This window comes from Pteropus medius, unplaced genomic scaffold (assembly GCF_902729225.1).
Source record: "Pteropus medius unplaced genomic scaffold, Ma_sr-lr_union100, whole genome shotgun sequence".
Classification (NCBI taxonomy): domain Eukaryota; kingdom Metazoa; phylum Chordata; class Mammalia; order Chiroptera; family Pteropodidae; genus Pteropus; species Pteropus medius.
In genome coordinates this window covers 15,039,386-15,044,412 of record NW_024342473.1, presented here as the reverse complement: position 1 = coordinate 15,044,412, position 5,027 = coordinate 15,039,386, and the positions used below count along the sequence as shown (strand labels likewise).

The following is a 5,027-nucleotide window of genomic DNA, read 5'->3' as shown; positions in this document are numbered from 1 at the left end:
AGGACCTTGTCAGTTTACAATCCCTTATTTTTTATTTTTTCCGACTACAGCACCCGGTCTTCCAAGGTGATCTCCCATCCAAGTACTAACCAGGCCCGACCCTGCTTAGTTTCCGAGATCAGACAGGATTGGGCTTGTTCAGGGTGGCAAGGCGGTAGACTCTAATTTCCTTTTAATCTGTAGGTTCCCCTTCCATCATTCTCACCCACATCCCTACCTTGTGATTTGTTTTTTGAAGAAACTAGGTTGTTTGTCCTTTTAGAGCAGAGATTCTCAAATGGAGATGATCACCTTCCTTCATCTAGAGACATTTGGCAATGTCTGGAGACATTTTTTGTTGTCACAACTGGAGAACACTACTGGCAGTGTGTTAGGTAGTAGGTAGACATCAAAGGTGGCTGCTCAAGAGTGCTGTCCTACAATACACAGGATAGCCCTGCATAATAAAGGGTTACCTGTCCCAAATGCCAGTAGTGCTGAGGTTGAGAAACTGTGCTACAGTTTTACAGTCTGGATTCTCAAGATTGCTTTTTGGTGACTTTTGACATGTTCCTCTGTTTCTTGTGCTTTCTATGATCTGTTAGTTAAATCTCAAGTTTTAGTCAGATTCAGATCTAGGTTTTTTGTGTCCCCTGCCCCTCTCTGCCCCAAAACTATATACATCGTAGGCAAGCTGTTTATTTTCATTAAGAAATACATAGTGAGTGGTGGTCTCTGCAATATTACTGGTCATTGATGATTGTTGCCTATATTCTTTAATTCATTAGTGACTGCAAAATAGTGATATTCCAGTTCTCTCATTCCTTATTTATATACAATAATACTTACATGAAAGTAAATTTACCTCAACTATTTATTTACCCTGAGCTTCAAATAGGAAAGTCAGGATAAGTGTTTGTTACTTTCCCTTTATTTTCAAAACAAAAAGTTCTCTAGCAGTGTCTTCTAAAGTGATCACTGAGGTTTTACTAATTTATTTTTTGGCTTGTTTCTTTTTTCAGTGTAAATGTAATTGATGCGTAGCAATTTAATATTCTCATTGCTACTCATATTTTTCCATATTTACCAGTGGAAACTAATTTAGGTTGACCAGTGGACACTAATTCCTGAGTCCTTTTGACATGACTTGTACCTTTGTATTTTTCTTTGTGATACACCAACATATTACAGACTTATACATTTTTTACTCCAGACTTAGAGTCACCACTCCTTTAAGGGGCCCTGGTTCCTTTTGAGTATTTAGAAGGCACAATGTAGAAATTAGGAATGTTTATTGCTACTTAATTTATCATTGTTTCTTATCAGTGCACCAAACTAGGGAATATGTGTATATATGCTCGTGTGTGTGTGTGTGTGTGTGTGTGTGTGTGTGTGTGTGTTTGTGTGTGGAGAGAGAGAGAAAACTGATCATTAGTTTATACTAATACTTCCAAGTGAAGTTCAGGTATATGGTACTGGGTTTTTACTTCACCAGCTTTGTCTGTATTCTTTCATCCACCCAGAATCTCAGTTTGATTATGCTCTTTTTTCTTTCTGTTATCTGCGTTATCTCTGGTTACAGAAACACAACTGTTTTAAAAATATTTGGTATAGTTCTTCTCTGTGATTGTGCCACCAACTGTATACATAGTTAGGTTCATTGGTTTCATTTTATTTTCTGTTTTCAGAGATTCCCACTTTCAATTTAAATAATTTTGCACAATATTGCCAAAGTTTCAAAGCCTCCTCTATAATATAAGGCATATCAGAGCATTTTGCTTTTACCCTAGTCCCCTCTCTATCCTGTTTCCTCCCTCCCCATATGTAGCAATTGAAAAAAATATATGGTTTATCCTTGAACCCTTTTTTAAATACGTAAGCAAATGTGAGTGTGCTTTCATATTTATATCTCCTTGCCTTCTTAGGGAAACAATAGTATGCTTACGTACATCCTTCTACTTTGCTTTTTTCACTTACTCTCTCCTGGCTCCTTTCATAGTGGTGGGTAGAGGTAATCCTCATCCCGTGACACAGCTGCATCATCCTCCACTGTGCGGATTTGCTTGAACTTATTCAGCCTGCCCTTTTGGTAGACATTTGGATGTTTTCCATCTTTTAGTATTAGAAATAGTGCTGTAGAGAATAGCCTTGGGCACTCTTAAAATCATTTTTTAACCTCATGAAAGTTAAATGTATGTATGATATGACTCCTTTTGTGAAGAGAAAGAAGGATGTCTGCCAGCTGTTGAGATGGAACAGAGCTTTGGAGCAGGCAAGGGAAAGGGAGAGTGAGAGAGGGGAGAAGAGCATTTCAGTGGAGTAGACGTTATGTCTTCAAGTGGAATAAAATAGGGCTTAGGAAGGTTGGTTAGATCCAGGTTTCCATGACCTGCATTGTCAGGCCAAGGGCTGTGGATTTCACACTCCAGGCCAGGAGTCAGAAATCTTTTCCGGTAAAGGACCAGATTGTGAATATTTTTAGGCTCCCATCTGTGTTGCAACTACTCAACTCTGCTGTTAGAGAGCAAAAAGCAGCCATAGACAATTTATAAATAAATGAATATATTGCTGTGTTTCCTACTAAAACTAGATTTATGGACACTGAAATTTGAGTTTTCTAATTTTCATTTATGAAATATAATCTTTTTGATTACTTTCTCCTCAATGATTTAAAAATGTAAACATCATTCTTAGCCTGTGGCCCTTAGTTTGCCAAACTCTGCTCTGGGCTTTTGGGAGCCACAGCAAATCCTTGAACACAGGAAAGACGCGCTCAAAAGGATTATCGACAGTGATTTAAAAAGGGCTTTGTCAGAGGGAAGGAGCCCACCTTCAAGAGGCTCTTAATGGCCATGTAGATACAGTCGAAGGTGGCTATGGTAATAGAAGTGGATTTCTTCTTTTTTTGTCTTTACTACCTGAGATTGGAGAATTATTGGAAAGCATATAAGGGAAGCATTATATTATTTGGTGTGGAATTTATATATACATATATTTAAATTTATTTAAATTAGTTTCAAGTATACAGGGAATTTATATTTCTATAAATGGTGCTCTATAATTTTCAACAAGTTATACACAAATAGAGAGCCAAACCCACCATCTTACACTGTGAACTTGGGCAAATTGTCTCATTCTTTTCTGCCTCCTCCTCTTCCTCTCACCCTCATCCCCCATCAGGAAACTCAGTATTGAGCCTCATTTGAACGGCAAACCTTTTATATCAGCTGGCTTGTACATCTTGTTTTCTACGTTTGCAGGCTAACTGTTGAAAAAACAGTATTTTGTTTATGAGAGGAAAATCAAAGATGATATCAATGAAAAATGCATTTTCATAAAACGGAAATTATTAAAGCAACTTTTAAAATGTCACTGCAGATTTCACGCAGACAAGAAAGAGCTGAATACATTAGAAAGTAGGTCAAGTTATCTCATGTTTATGAATGAGGTAAATTATAGTGTAGGTTTAGGTTTATAAAATTGTGTGATGCTATAGTTTATATGAATTACCCTAGCCCAAATGATATTATACCAAAATATAATTAAAATAAATTGAGTTTGTTTCTTTGTCTTTTGTGGCTTAAATACTTTATACCTAATATTTTATGAATTTAATAAACTAGTAAAAGTGATGAGCTTCTTGTTATTGCTCACATTTCCTGTATTAGATACAAAATCTGCTCGAGGGAGTTAAAGCTGAAGTAGATTTAATCCAGGGGGTGAGAGCTTCCAGAATCCTTAGGATGTTTGAAAGAGTAGGCTACTGGCTGAGCCTCCAGGAGACCCCCACCCCCACAACCATTTTCTCTTACCAGAATTGTGAAAGCTGCTGTGGTAAGCTATTGAATTAGGAAGCAAATACTTGAGCTGTTAGCTCCCCCACTACTCCTCCTGTGAAGAGAAATTGCTTCTCCTGGATGCCCAGGCACTCTGCCCCCACACCCCCACCTCCACCCACTGCCACTTGGTTCCAATTCACAGTCCCCTTTGAGCCTGTCTCATTGGTAAAGTTTAAGTCACATGGGGCACCATAGCAACAAAGTTGACTGGACAGTATGTAATGTTTAGCTCTCCAGCCTTTCCATGCTACAAGTGAGCGAACTCACTGCGTTTGCCTCAGTTTCCAGTTTTAGTAAATACTGCTTCATATATGCATGCTACCACAGCTCCACATTTGAATAACAGAATATCAGAATTTCCCTTCCTTAGATACATGTGATACATTTCAATAGACTTGTATAGTGACAATAATTGGTGTAACGCCAGTGTTACTAGTTACCTAGTATTAGTTAGTAGTGTCACTGATGACTTAGGGAACCTAGTAAGTCAACATTTGTGATTTCAAAAAGATCTTTTTTTAAAATTTGGATTATTGTAATACTAAGAAAGGAATCCCTGTGGTTTAACAATAAAAAGTTCATCGATGGTGGAATCCAGACCTAGAAAACATATTTTCCCCACAAAGACTGGAAAGTCAAAATATTTTTCTGATCATTCATTAGTTAAGCATTTATCATGCTAATTGAAGTGTAAAGTCGGCGATAAAGCGTTTGTTCACCGTGACATTGCCAGCTAATTTCAGCTAATTTCCTCACTATCAGATTCTTCTAGGAGTGTTTCAGTGGACATTCCCTTTCTATCTGGATAGGCACAGTCATTCACAAGTGAGTAACTGGAAGTGGTACTTCAAACAGAAGTTCATTGATTTTGAAACTGAGCAAGTCCTAATCCCACCACTTACCAGATTTATAAATTTTGGCAAAATTTATATTTCTGTACCTCTGTCTTTTACTAAATAGAAAGGAGTTAACAGTCCCTGCATCGTAGCCTTTGTCTTAAGATGATGCTCAGCACAGGCCAGGCACGTAGCCAGTGCTCCGTGGTGGGCTGTGACTACTGTTGGTATGGTAGCACCGCCATCAGTGACTGGAGGGTTCTCCATCCTTTTCTCATGTTCTGACAAGTTTTCCATGTGTTTAGGCTACTTGTGTTTTTTTCACAGCAGTAGCTTTCTCGCCCATGGTCCTGGATCCCTTGGAGATTGCTTC

The 5,027-nt window shown here is 38.1% G+C and overlaps 1 protein-coding gene and 1 pseudogene across 10 annotated transcripts in view; one reads left to right on the top strand and one right to left on the bottom strand.

The window, feature by feature from the left end:
• Positions 1-5,027, top strand: part of TLN2 (talin 2) — a 386,133-nt gene that overhangs the window by 169,842 nt on the left and 211,264 nt on the right. The gene's annotated exons all lie outside the window — the stretch shown is intronic.
• LOC120604681 (uncharacterized) lies at positions 42-160 on the bottom strand (annotated as a pseudogene).